Here is a 15,792-nt window from a genome sequence, read left to right as displayed (position 1 = left end):
GTGCTTTGAGCGGCTCCTGGGAGACCAGTATTGGATTCCGAGGCACCAGTGCAGGTTTAATGTATCCCTTGGACCTTCACATTGACGATGAAACACAGAAATCGCATCGGAATTGAATATGAAAGGCACAATGCCGACATAAGTACAAGAAGAGTGAATCTTCTAACAGTTTGTGCTGTGAGCGGCAAATGGGAGACCAGTATTAGATTCCGATGCACCAGTGCAGGTTTACTGTATCCCTTGAACCTTCACATTGACGATGAAACACATAAATCGCATCGGAATTGAATATAAAAGGCACAATAATGACTTAAGTACAAGAAGAGTGAATCTTCTAATAGTTTGTGCTTTGAGCGGCTCCTGGGAGACCAGTATTGGATTCCGATGCACCAGTGGAGGTTTTCTGTATCCCTTGGACCTTCCCATTGACAATGAAACACAGAAATCGCATTGGAATTGAATATAAAAGGCACAATGCCGACTTAAGTGCAAGAAGAGTGAATCTTCTAAGAGTTTGTGCTTTGAGCGGCTCCTGGGAGTCCAGTATTGGATTCCGATGCACCAGTGCAGGTTAACTGTATCCCTTGGACCTTTACATTGACGATGAGACACAGAAATCGCATCGGAATTGAATGTAAAAGGAACAATGCCGACATAAGTACAAGAAGAAAGAATCTTCTAAGAGTTTGTGCTTTGAGCGGCGCCTGGGAGACCAGTATTAGATTCCGATGCACCAGTGCACGTTTACTGTATCCCTTGGACCTTCACATTGACGATGAAACACAGAAATCGCATCGGAATTGAATATAAAAGACACAATGCCGACTTAAGTATAAGAAGAGCGAATCTTCTATGAGTTTGTGCTTTGAGCGGCTCCTGGGAGACCAGTATTAGATTCCGATGCACCAGTGCAGGTTTAGTGTATCCCTTGGACCTTCACATTGACGATGAAACACAGAAATCGCATCGGAATTGAATATAAAAGGCACAATGCCGACTTAAGTAGAAGAAGAGTGAATCTTGTAAGAGTTTGTGCTTTGAGCGGCTCCTGGGGGACCAGTATTAGATTCCGATGCACCAGTGCACGTTTACTGTATCCCTTGGACCTTCACATTGACGATGAAACATAGAAATCGCATCGGATTAGAATATAAAAGGCACAATGCCGACTTAAGTACAAGAAGAGTGAATATTCTAAGAGTTTGTGGTTTGAGCGGCTCCTGGGAGACCAGTATTAGATTCCGATGCACCAGTGGTGGTTTACTGTATCCCTTGAACCTTCACATTGACGGTGAAACACAGAAATCGCATCGGAATTGAATATAAGATGCACAATGCCGACTTAAGTACAAGAAGAGTGAATCTTCTAAGAGTTTGTGCTGTGAGCGGCTCCTGGGAGACCAGTATTAGATTCCGATGCACCAGTGCAGGTTTATTGTATCCCTTGGACCTTCACATTGACAATGAAACACAGAAATCGCATTGGAATTGAATATAAATGGCACAATGCCGACTTAAGTAGAAGAAGAGTGAATCTTCTAAGAGTTTGTGGTTTGAGCGGCTCCTGGGAGACCAGTATTGGATTCCGATGCACCAGTGCAGGTTTACTGTATCCCTTGGCCCTTCACATTGAGGATGAAACACAGAAATCGCATCGGAATTGAATATAAAAGGCACAATGCCGACTTAAGTACTAGAAGAGTGAATCTTCTAAGAGTTTGTGGTTTGAGCGGCTCCTGGGAGACTAGTATTAGATTCCGATGGACCAGTGCAGGTGTACTGTATCCCTTGGACCTTGACATTGACGATGAAACACAGAAATCGCATCGGAATTGAATATAAAATGCACAATGACGACTTAAGTACAGGAAGAGTTAATCTTCTAAAGTTGGTGCTTTGAGCGGCTCCTGGGAGACCAGTATCGAATTCCGATGCACCAGTGCAGGTTTACTGTATCCCTTGGAACTTTACATTGACGATGAGACACAGAAATCGCTTCGGAATTGAATATAAAAGACACAATGCCGACATAAATACAAGAAGAAAGAATCTTCCAAGCGTTTGTGCTTTGAGCGGCTCCTGGGAGACCAGTATTAGATTTCGATGCACCAGTGCAGGTTTACTGTATCCCTATGACCATCACATTGACGATGAAACACAGAAATCGCATCGGAATTGAATATAAAAGGCACAATGACGACTTAAGTACAGGAAGAGTGAATCTTCTATGAGTCTGTGCTTTGAGCGGCTCCTGGGAGACCAGTATTAGATTTCGATGCACCAGTGCAGGTTTACTGTATCCCTTGAACCTTCACAATGACGATGAAACACAGAAATCGCATCGGAATTGAACATAAAAGGCACAATGCCGTCTTAAGTACAAGAAGAGTGAATCTTCTAAGAGTTTGTGCTTTGAGCGGCTCCTGGAAGACCACTATTAGATTCCGATGCACCAGTGCAGGTTTACTGTATCCCTTGGACCTTCACATTGACGATGAAAAACAAAAATCGCATCGGAATTGAATATTAGGGGCAGAATGCCGACGTAAGTACAAGAAGAGTGAATCTTCTAAGAGTTTCTGCTTTTAGCGGCTCCTGGGAGACCAGTATTAGATTCCGATGCACCAGTGCAAGTTTACTGTATCCCCTGGACCTTCACATTGACGATGAAACACGGAAATCGCATCGGAATTGAATATAAATGGCACAATGCCGACTTAAGTACAAGTAGAGTTAATCTTCTAAGATTTTGTGGTTTGAGCGGCTCCTGGGAGACCAGCATTAGATTCCGATGCACCAGTGCAGGTTTACTGTATCCCTTGGACCTTCACATTGACGATGAAACACAGAAATCGCATTGGAATTGAATATAAAAGGCACAATGTCGACTTAAGTCGAAGAAGAGTGAATCTTCTATGAGTATGTGCTTTGAGCGGCTCCTGGGAGACCAGTATTGGATTCCGATGCACCAGTGCAGGTTTACTGTATCCCTTGGACCTTCACATTGACGATGAAAGACAGAAGTCGCACCGGAATTGAATATAAAACGCACAATGCCGACTTAAGTACAAGATGAGTGAATCTTCTAAGTGTTTGTGCTTTGAGCGGCTCCTGGGAGACCAGTATTAGATTCCGATCCACCAGTGCACTTTTACTGTATCCCATTGGACCTTCACATTGACGATGAAACACAGAAATCGCATCGGAATTGAATATAAAAGGCACAATGCGGACATAAGTACAAGAAGAGTGAATCTTCTAAGAGTTTGTGGTTTGAGCGGCTCCTGGGGGACCAGTATTAGATTCCTTTGCACCAGTGCAGGTTTACTGTATCCCTTGGACCTTCACATTGCGATGAAACACAGAAATCGCTTGGAATTGATTATAAAAGTCACAATGCCAACTTAAGTACAAGAAGAGTGAATCTTCTAAGAGTTTGTGCTTTGAGCGGCTCCTGGGAGACCAGTATTGGATTCCGAGGCACCAGTGCAGGTTTAATGTATCCCTTGGACCTTCACATTGACGATGAAACACAGAAATCGCATCGGAATTGAATATGAAAGGCACAATGCCGACATAAGTACAAGAAGAGTGAATCTTCTAAGAGTTTGTGCTGTGAGCGGCAAATGGGAGACCAGTATTAGATTCCGATGCACCAGTGCAGGTTTACTGTATCCCTTGAACCTTCACATTGACGATGAAACACATAAATCGCATCGGAATTGAATATAAAAGGCACAATAATGACTTAAGTACAAGAAGAGTGAATCTTCTAATAGTTTGTGCTTTGAGCGGCTCCTGGGAGACCAGTATTAGATTCCGATGCACCAGTGCAGGTTTAGTGTATCCCTTGGACCTTCACATTGACGATGAAACACAGAAATCGCATCGGAATTGAATATAAAAGGCACAATGCCGACTTAAGTAGAAGAAGAGTGAATCTTGTAAGAGTTTGTGCTTTGAGCGGCTCCTGGGAGACCAGTATTAGATTCCGATGCACCAGTGCAGGTTTACTGTATCCCTTGGACCTTCACATTGACAATGAAACACAGAAATCGCATTGGAATTGAATATAAATGGCACAATGCCGACTTAAGTAGAAGAAGAGTGAATCTTCTAAGAGTTTGTGCTTAGAGCGTCTCCTGGGAGACCAGTATTGGATTCCGATACACCAGTGCAGGTTTACTGTATCCCTTGGCCCTTCACATTGAGGATGAAACACAGAAATCGCATCGGAATTGAATATAAAAGGCACAATGCCGACTTAAGTACTAGAAGAGTGAATCTTCTAAGAGTTTGTGGTTTGAGCGGCTCCTGGGAGACTAGTATTAGATTCCGATGCACCAGTGCAGGTGTACTGTATCCCTTGGACCTTGACATTGACGATGAAACACAGAAATCGCATCGGAATTGAATATAAAAGGCACAATGACGACTTAAGTACAGGAAGAGTGAATCTTCTAAAGTTGGTGCTTTGAGCGGCTCCTGGGAGACCAGTATCGAATTCCGATGCACCAGTGCAGGTTTACTGTATCCCTTGGAACTTTACATTGACGATGAGACACAGAAATCGCTTCGGAATTGAATATAAAAGACACAATGCCGACATAAATACAAGAAGAAAGAATCTTCCAAGCGTTTGTGCTTTGAGCGGCTCCTGGGAGACCAGTATTAGATTTCGATGCACCAGTGCAGGTTTACTGTATCCCTTGGAACATCACATTGACGATGAAACACAGAAATCGCATCGGAATTGAATATAAAAGGCACAATGACGACTTAAGTACAGGAAGAGTGAATCTTCTATGAGTCTGTGCTTTGAGCGGCTCCTGGGAGACCAGTATTAGATTTCGATGCACCAGTGCAGGTTTACTGTATCCCTTGAACCTTCACAATGACGATGAAACACAGCAATCGCATCGGAATTGAACATAAAAGGCACAATGCCGACTTAAGTACAAGAAGAGTGAATCTTCTAATAGTTTTTGGTTTGGGCGGCTCCTGGGAGACCAGTATTAGATTCCAAGGCACCGGTGCAGGTTTACTGTATCGCTTGGACCTTCAGATTGACGATGAAACACAGAAATCGCATTGGAATTGAATATAAAAGGCACAATGCCGACTTAAGTACAAGAAGAGTGAATCTTCTAAGAGTTTGTGCTTTGAGCGGCTCCTGGAAGACCAGTATTAGATTCCGATGCACCAGTGCAGGTTTACTGTATCCCTTGGACCTTCACATTGACAATGAAAAACAAAAATCGCATCGGAATTGAATATTAGAGGCAGAATGCCGACGTAAGTACAAGAAGAGTGAATCTTCTAAGAGTTTCTGCTTTTAGCGGCTCCTGGGAGACCAGTATTAGATTCCGATGCACCAGTGCAAGTTTACTGTATCCCTTGGACCTTCACATTGACGATGAAACACAGAAATCGCATCGGAATTGAATATAAATGGCACAATGCTGACTTAAGTACAAGTAGAGTGAATCTTCTAAGATTTTGTGGTTTGAGCGGCTCCTGGGAGACCAGCATTAGATTCCGATGCACCAGTGCAGGTTTACTGTATCCCTTGGACCTTCACATTGACGATGAAACACAGAAATCGCATTGGAATTGAATATAAAAGGCACAATGTCGACTTAAGTCGAAGAAGAGTGAATCTTCTATGAGTATGTGCTTTGAGCGGCTCCTGGGAGACCAGTATTGGATTCCGATGCACCAGTGCAGGTTTACTGTATCCCTTGGACCTTCACATTGACGATGAAAGACAGAAATCGCACCGGAATTGAATATAAAACGCACAATGCCGACTTAACTACAAGATGAGTGAATCTTCTAAGAGTTTGTGCTTTGAGCGGCTCCTGGGAGACCAGTATTAGATTCCGATCCACCAGTGCACTTTTACTGTATCCCATTGGACCTTCACATTGACGATGAAACACAGAAATCGCATCGGAATTGAATATAAAAGGCACAATGCGGACATAAGTACAAGAAGAGTGAATCTTCTAAGAGTTTGTGGTTTGAGCGGCTCCTGGGGGACCAGTATTAGATTCCGATGCACCAGTGCAGGTTTACTGTATCCCTTGGACCTTCACATTGCGATGAAACACAGAAATCGCTTGGAATTGAATATAAAAGTCACAATGCCAACTTAAGTACAAGAAGAGTGAATCTTCTAAGAGTTTGTGCTTTGAGCGGCTCCTGGGAGACCAGTATTGGATTCCGAGGCACCAGTGCAGGTTTAATGTATCCCTTGGACCTTCACATTGACGATGAAACACAGAAATCGCATCGGAATTGAATATGAAAGGCACAATGCCGACATAAGTACAAGAAGAGTGAATCTTCTAACAGTTTGTGCTGTGAGCGGCAAATGGGAGACCAGTATTAGATTCCGATGCACCAGTGCAGGTTTACTGTATCCCTTGAACCTTCACATTGACGATGAAACACATAAATCGCATCGGAATTGAATATAAAAGGCACAATAACGACTTAAGTACAAGAAGAGTGAATCTTCTAATAGTTTGTGCTTTGAGCGGCTCCTGGGAGACCAGTATTGGATTCCGATGCACCAGTGGAGGTTTTCTGTATCCCTTGGACCTTCCCATTGACAATGAAACACAGAAATCGCATTGGAATTGAATATAAAAGGCACAATGCCGACTTAAGTACAAGAAGAGTGAATCTTCTAAGAGTTTGTGCTTTGAGCGGCTCCTGGGAGTCCAGTATTGGATTCCGATGCACCAGTGCAGGTTAACTGTATCCCTTGGACCTTTACATTGACGATGAGACACAGAAATCGCATCGGAATTGAATATAAAAGGAACAATGCCGACATAAGTACAAGAAGAAAGAATCTTCTAAGAGTTTGTGCTTTGAGCGGCGCCTGGGAGACCAGTATTAGATTCCGATGCACCAGTGCACGTTTACTGTATCCCTTGGACCTTCACATTGACGATGAAACACAGAAATCGCATCGGAATTGAATATAAAAGACACAATGCCGACTTAAGTATAAGAAGAGTGAATCTTCTATGAGTTTGTGCTTTGAGCGGCTCCTGGGAGACCAGTATTGGATTCCGATACACCAGTGCAGGTTTACTGTATCCCTTGGACCTTCACATTGACGATGAAACACAGAAATCGCATCGGAATTGAATATAAAAGGCACAATGCCGACTTAAGTACAAGAAGAGTGAATCTTGTAAGAGTTTGTGCTTTGAGCGGCTCCTGGGCGACCAGTATTAGATTCCGATGCACCAGTGCACGTTTACTGTATCCCTTGGACCTTCACATTGACGATGAAACATAGAAATCGCATCGGATTAGAATATAAAAGGCACAATGCCGACTTAAGTACAAGAAGAGTGAATCTTCTAAGAGTTTGTGGTTTGAGCGGCTCCTGGGAGACCAATATTAGATTCCGATGCACCAGTTCTGGTTTACTGTATCCCTTGAACCTTCACATTGACGGTGAAACACAGAAATCGCATCGGAATTGAATATAAGAGGCACAATGCCGACTTAAGTACAAGAAGAGTGAATCTTCTAAGAGTTTGTGCTTAGAGCGGCTCCTGGGAGACCAGTATTGGATTCCGATGCACCAGTGCAGGTTTACTGTATCCCTTGGCCCTTCACATTGAGGATGAAACACAGAAATCGCATCGGAATTGAATATAAACGGCACAATGACGACTTAAGTACAGGAAGAGTGAATCTTCTAAAGTTGGTGCTTTGAGCGGCTCCTGGCAGACCAGTATCGAATTCCGATGCACCAGTGCAGGTTTACTGTATCCCTTGAACCTTCACAATGACGATGAAACACAGAAATCGCATCGGAATTGAACATAAAAGGCACAATGCCGACTTAAGTACAAGAAGAGTGAATCTTCTAATAGTTTTTGGTTTGGGCGGCTCCTGGGAGGCCAGTATTAGATTCCAAGGCACCGGTGCAGGTTTACTGTATCGCTTGGACCTTCAGATTGACGATGAAACACAGAAATCGCATTGGAATTGAATATAAAAGGCACAATGCCGACTTAAGTACAAGAAGAGTGAATCTTCTAAGAGTTTGTGCTTTGAGCGGCTCCTGGAAGACCAGTATTAGATTCCGATGCACCAGTGCAGGTTTACTGTATCCCTTGGACCTTCACATTGACGATGAAAAACAAAAATCGCATCGGAATTGAATATTAGAGGCAGAATGCCGACGTAAGTACAAGAAGAGTGAATCTTCTAAGAGTTTCTGCTTTTAGCGGCTCCTGGGAGACCAGTATTAGATTCCGATGCACCAGTGCAGGTTTACTGTATCCCTTGGACCTTCCCATTGACAATGAAACACAGAAATCGCATTGGAATTGAATATAAAAGGCACAATGCCGACTTAAGTACGAGAAGAGTGAATCTTCTAAGAGTTTGTGCTTTGAGCGGCTCCTGGGAGTCCAGTATTGGATTCCGATGCACCAGTGCAGGTCAACTGTATCCCTTGGACCTTTACATTGACGATGACACACAGAAATCGCATCGGAATTGAATATAAAAGGCACAATGCCGACATAAGTACAAGAAGAAAGAATCTTCTAAGAGTTTGTGCTTTGAGCGGCGCCTGGGAGACCAGTATTAGATTCCGATGCACCAGTGCACGTTTACTGTATCCCTTGGACCTTCACATTGACGATGAAACACAGAAATCGCATCGGAATTGAATATAAAAGACACAATGCCGACTTAAGTATAAGAAGAGTGGATCTTCTATGAGTTTGTGCTTTGAGCGGCTCCTGGGAGACCAGTATTAGATTCCGATGCACCAGTGCAGGTTTAGTGTATCCCTTGGACCTTCACATTGACGATGAAACACAGAAGTCGCATCGGAATTGAATATAAAAGGCACAATGCCGACTTAAGTAGAAGAAGAGTGAATCTTGTACGAGTTTGTGCTTTGAGCGGCTCCTGGGCGACCAGTATTAGATTCCGATGCACCAGTGCACGTTTACTGTATCCCTTGGACCTTCACATTGACGATGAAACATAGAAATCGCATCGGATTAGAATATAAAAGGCACAATGCCGACTTAAGTACAAGAAGAGTGAATCTTCTAAGAGTTTGTGGTTTGAGCGGCTCCTGGGAGACCAATATTAGATTCCGATGCACCAGTGCTGGTTTACTGTATCCCTTGAACCTTCACATTGACGGTGAAACACAGAAATCGCATCGTAATTGAATATAAGAGGCACAATGCCGACTTAAGTACAAGAAGAGTGAATCTTCTAAGAGTTTGTGCTTAGAGCGGCTCCTGGGAGACCAGTATTGGATTCCGATGCACCAGTGCAGGTTTACTGTATCCCTTGGCCCTTCACATTGAGGATGAAACACAGAAATCGCATCGGAATTGAATATAAAAGGCACAATGCCGACTTAAGTACTAGAAGAGTGAATCTTCTAAGAGTTTGTGGTTTGAGCGGCTCCTGGGAGACCAGCATTAGATTCCGATGCACCAGTGCAGGTTTACTGTATCCCTTGGACCTTCACATTGACGATGAAACACAGAAATCGCATTGGAATTGAATATAAAAGGCACAATGTCGACTTAAGTCGAAGAAGAGTGAATCTTCTATGAGTATGTGCTTTGAGCGGCTCCTGGGAGACCAGTATTGGATTCCGACGCACCAGTGCAGGTTTGCTGTATCCCTTGGACCTTCACATTGACGATGAAAGACAGAAATCGCACCGGAATTGAATATAAAACGCACAATGCCGACTTAAATACAAGATGAGTGAAACTTCTAAGAGTTTGTGCTTTGAGCGGCTCCTGGGAGACCAGTATTAGATTCCGATCCACCAGTGCACTTTTACTGTATCCCATTGGACCTTCACATTGACGATGAAACACAGAAATCGCATCGGAATTGAATATAAAAGGCACAATGCGGACATAAGTACAAGAAGAGTGAATCTTCTAAGATTTTGTGGTTTGAGCGGCCCCTGGGGGACCAGTATAAGATTCCGATGCACCAGTGCAGGTTTACTGTATCCCTTGGACCTGCACATTGACGATGAAACACAGAAATCGCTTGGAATTGAATATAAAAGGCACAATGCCAACTTAAGTACAAGAAGAGTGAATCTTCTAAGAGTTTGTGCTTTGAGCGGCTCCTGGGAGACCAGTATTGGATTCCGAGGCACCAGTGCAGGTTTACTGTATCCCTTGGACCTTCACATTGACGATGAAACACAGAAATCGCATCGGAATTGAATATGAAAGGCACAATGCCGACTTAAGTACAAGAAGAGTGAATCTTCTAAGAGTTTGTGCTGTGAGCGGCAAATGGGAGACCAGTATTAGATTCCGATGCACCAGTGCAGGTTTACTGTATCCCTTGAACCTTCATATTGACGATGAAACACATAAATCGCATCGGAATTGAATATAAAAGGCACAATAATGACTTAAGTACAAGAAGAGTGAATCTTCTAATAGTTTGTGCTTTGAGCGGCTCCTGGGAGACCAGTATTGGATTCCGATGCACCAGTGGAGGTTTTCTGTATCCCTTGGACTTTCCCATTGACAATGAAACACAGAAATCGCATTGGAATTGAATATAAAAGGCACATGGCCGACTTAAGTACAAGAAGAGTGAATCTTCTAAGAGTTTGTGCTTTGAGCGGCTCCTGGGAGTCCAGTATTGGATTCCGATGCACCAGTGCAGGTTAACTGTATCCCTTGGACATTTACATTGACGATGAGACACAGAAATCGCATCGGAATTGAATATAAAAGACACAATGCCGACAGAAGTACAAGAAGAAAGAATCTTCTAAGAGTTTGTGATTTGAGCGGCGCCTGGGAGACCAGTATTAGATTCCGATGCACCAGTGCACGTTTACTGTATCCCTTGGACCTTCACATTGACGATGAAACACAGAAATCGCATCGGAATTGAATATAAAAGACACAATGCCGACTTAAGTATAAGAAGAGTGAATCTTCTATGAGTTTGTGCTTTGAGCGGCTCCTGGGAGACCAGTATTAGATTCCGATGCACCAGTGCAGGTTTAGTGTATCCCTTGGACCTTCACATTGACGATTAAACACAGAAATCGCATCGGAATTGAATATAAAAGGCACAATGCCGACTTAAGTACAAGAAGAGTGAATCTTGTAAGAGTTTGTGCTTTGAGCGGCTCCTGGGAGACCAGTATTAGATTCCGATGCACCAGTGCACGTTTACTGTATCCCTTGGACCTTCACATTGACGATGAAACATAGAAATCGCATCGGATTAGAATATAAAAGGCACAATGCCGACTTAAGTACAAGAAGAGTGAATCTTCTAAGAGTTTGTGGTTTGAGCGGCTCCTGGGAGACCAGTATTCGATTCCGATGCACCAGTGCTGGTTAACTGTATCCCTTGGACCATCACATTGACGGTGAAACACAGAAATCGCATCGGAATTGAATATAAGAGGCACAATGCCGACTTAAGTACAAGAAGAGTGAATCTTCTAAGAGTTTGTGCTGTGAGCGGCTCCTGGGAGACCAGTATTAGATTCCGATGCACCAGTGCAGGTTTACTGTATGCCTTGGACATTAACATGTACGATGAAACACAGAAATCGCATTGGAATTGAATATAAATGGCAAAATGCCGACTTAAGTAGAAGAAGAGTGAATCTTCTAAGAGTTTGTGCTTAGAGCGGCTCCTGGGAGACCAGTATTGGATTCCGATGCACCAGTGCAGGTTTACTGTATCCCTTGGACCTTCACATTGAGGATGAAACACAGAAATCGCATTGGCATTGAATATAAATGGCACAATGCCGACTTAAGTAGAAGAAGAGTGAATCTTCTAAGAGTTTGTGCTTTGAGCGGCTCCTGGGAGACCAGTATTAGATTCCGATGCACCAGTGCAGGTTTACTGTAGCCCTTGGACCTTCACATAGAGGATGAAACACAGAAATCGCATCGGAATTGAATATAAAAGACACAATGCCGCCTCAAGTATAAGAAGAGTGAATCTTCTATGAGTCTGTGCTTTGAGCGGCTCCTGGGAGACCAGTATTAGATTCCGATGCACCAGTGCAGGTTTACTGTATCCCTTGGACCTTCACATTGACGATGAAACACAGAAATCGCATTGGAATTGAATATAAAAGGCACAATGTCGACTTAAGTCGAAGAAGAGTGAATCTTCTATGAGTATGTGCTTTGAGCGGCTCCTGGGAGACCAGTATTGGATTCCGACGCACCAGTGCAGGTTTGCTGTATCCCTTGGACCTTCACATTGACGATGAAAGACAGAAATCGCACCGGAATTGAATATAAAACGCACAATGCCGACTTAAATACAAGATGAGTGAAACTTCTAAGAGTTTGTGCTTTGAGCGGCTCCTGGGAGACCAGTATTAGATTCCGATCCACCAGTGCACTTTTACTGTATCCCATTGGACCTTCACATTGACGATGAAACACAGAAATCGCATCGGAATTGAATATAAAAGGCACAATGCGGACATAAGTACAAGAAGAGTGAATCTTCTAAGATTTTGTGGTTTGAGCGGCCCCTGGGGGACCAGTATAAGATTCCGATGCACCAGTGCAGGTTTACTGTATCCCTTGGACCTGCACATTGACGATGAAACACAGAAATCGCTTGGAATTGAATATAAAAGGCACAATGCCAACTTAAGTACAAGAAGAGTGAATCTTCTAAGAGTTTGTGCTTTGAGCGGCTCCTGGGAGACCAGTATTGGATTCCGAGGCACCAGTGCAGGTTTACTGTATCCCTTGGACCTTCACATTGACGATGAAACACAGAAATCGCATCGGAATTGAATATGAAAGGCACAATGCCGACTTAAGTACAAGAAGAGTGAATCTTCTAAGAGTTTGTGCTGTGAGCGGCAAATGGGAGACCAGTATTAGATTCCGATGCACCAGTGCAGGTTTACTGTATCCCTTGAACCTTCATATTGACGATGAAACACATAAATCGCATCGGAATTGAATATAAAAGGCACAATAATGACTTAAGTACAAGAAGAGTGAATCTTCTAATAGTTTGTGCTTTGAGCGGCTCCTGGGAGACCAGTATTGGATTCCGATGCACCAGTGGAGGTTTTCTGTATCCCTTGGACTTTCCCATTGACAATGAAACACAGAAATCGCATTGGAATTGAATATAAAAGGCACATGGCCGACTTAAGTACAAGAAGAGTGAATCTTCTAAGAGTTTGTGCTTTGAGCGGCTCCTGGGAGTCCAGTATTGGAATCCGATGCACCAGTGCAGGTTAACTGTATCCCTTGGACATTTACATTGACGATGAGACACAGACATCGCATCGGAATTGAATATAAAAGACACAATGCCGACAGAAGTACAAGAAGAAAGAATCTTCTAAGAGTTTGTGATTTGAGCGGCGCCTGGGAGACCAGTATTAGATTCCGATGCACCAGTGCACGTTTACTGTATCCCTTGGACCTTCACATTGACGATGAAACACAGAAATCGCATCGGAATTGAATATAAAAGACACAATGCCGACTTAAGTATAAGAAGAGTGAATCTTCTATGAGTTTGTGCTTTGAGCGGCTCCTGGGAGACCAGTATTAGATTCCGATGCACCAGTGCAGGTTTAGTGTATCCCTTGGACCTTCACATTGACGATTAAACACAGAAATCGCATCGGAATTGAATATAAAAGGCACAATGCCGACTTAAGTACAAGAAGAGTGAATCTTGTAAGAGTTTGTGCTTTGAGCGGCTCCTGGGAGACCAGTATTAGATTCCGATGCACCAGTGCACGTTTACTGTATCCCTTGGACCTTCACATTGACGATGAAACATAGAAATCGCATCGGATTAGAATATAAAAGGCACAATGCCGACTTAAGTACAAGAAGAGTGAATCTTCTAAGAGTTTGTGGTTTGAGCGGCTCCTGGGAGACCAGTATTCGATTCCGATGCACCAGTGCTGGTTAACTGTATCCCTTGGACCATCACATTGACGGTGAAACACAGAAATCGCATCGGAATTGAATATAAGAGGCACAATGCCGACTTAAGTACAAGAAGAGTGAATCTTCTAAGAGTTTGTGCTGTGAGCGGCTCCTGGGAGACCAGTATTAGATTCCGATGCACCAGTGCAGGTTTACTGTATGCCTTGGACATTAACATGTACGATGAAACACAGAAATCGCATTGGAATTGAATATAAATGGCAAAATGCCGACTTAAGTAGAAGAAGAGTGAATCTTCTAAGAGTTTGTGCTTAGAGCGGCTCCTGGGAGACCAGTATTGGATTCCGATGCACCAGTGCAGGTTTACTGTATCCCTTGGACCTTCACATTGAGGATGAAACACAGAAATCGCATTGGCATTGAATATAAATGGCACAATGCCGACTTAAGTAGAAGAAGAGTGAATCTTCTAAGAGTTTGTGCTTTGAGCGGCTCCTGGGAGACCAGTATTAGATTCCGATGCACCAGTGCAGGTTTACTGTAGCCCTTGGACCTTCACATAGAGGATGAAACACAGAAATCGCATCGGAATTGAATATAAAAGACACAATGCCGCCTCAAGTATAAGAAGAGTGAATCTTCTATGAGTCTGTGCTTTGAGCGGCTCCTGGGAGACCAGTATTAGATTCCGATGCACCAGTGCAGGTTTACTGTATCTCTTGAACCTTCACAATGACGATGAAACACAGAAATCGCATCGGAATTGAACATAAAAGGCACAATGCCGACTTAAGTACAAGAAGAGTGAATCTTCTAATAGTTTTTGGTTTGGGCGGCTCCTGGGAGACCAGTATTAGATTCCAAGGCACCGGTGCAGGTTTACTGTATCGCTTGGACCTTCACATTGACGATGAAACACAGAAATCGCATTGGAATTGAATATAAAAGGCACAATGCCGACTTAAGTACAAGAAGAGTGAATCTTCTAAGAGTTTGTGCTTTGAGCGGCTCCTGGAAGACCAGTATTAGATTCCGATGCACCAGTGCAGGTTAACTGTATCCCTTGGACCTTCACATTGACGATGAAAAACAAAAATCGCTTCGGAATTGAATATTAGAGGCAGAATGCCGACGTAAGTACAAGAAGAGTGAATCTTCTAAGAGTTTCTGCTTTTAGCGGCTCCTGGGAGACCAGTATTAGATTCCGATGCACCAGTGCAAGTTTACTGTATCCCTTTGACCTTCACATTGACGATGAAACACAGAAGTCGCATCGGAATTGAATATAAAAGGCACAATGCCGACTTAAGTACAAGTAGAGTGAATCTTCTAAGATTTTGTGGTTTGAGCGGCTCCTGGGAGACCAGCATTAGATTCCGATGCACCAGTGCAGGTTTACTGTATTCCTTGGACCTTCACATTGACAATGAAACACAGAAATCGCATCGGAATTGAATATAAAAGGCACAATGTCGACTTAAGTACAACAAGAGTGAATCTTCTAAGATTTTGTGCTTTGAGCGGCTCCTGGTAGACCAGTATTAGGTTCCGATGCACCAGTGCAGGTTTACTGTATCCCTTGGACCTTCACATTGACGATGAAACACAGAAATCGCATTGGAATTGAATATAAAAGGCACAATGTCGGCTTAAGACGAAGAAGAGTGAATCTTCTATGAGTTTGTGGTTTGAGCGGCTCCTGGGAGACCAGTATTGGATTCCGATGCACCAGTGCAGGTTTACTGTATCCCTTGGACCTTCACATTGACGATGAAACACAGAAATCGCATCGGAATTGAATATAAAAGGCACAATGCCGACTTAAGTA

Source organism: Schistocerca nitens, unplaced genomic scaffold, assembly GCF_023898315.1.
Source record: "Schistocerca nitens isolate TAMUIC-IGC-003100 unplaced genomic scaffold, iqSchNite1.1 HiC_scaffold_528, whole genome shotgun sequence".
NCBI classification, from domain to species: domain Eukaryota; kingdom Metazoa; phylum Arthropoda; class Insecta; order Orthoptera; family Acrididae; genus Schistocerca; species Schistocerca nitens.
The sequence above is the reverse complement of the archived record's forward strand: the minus strand, read 5'-3'. Positions refer to the sequence as shown.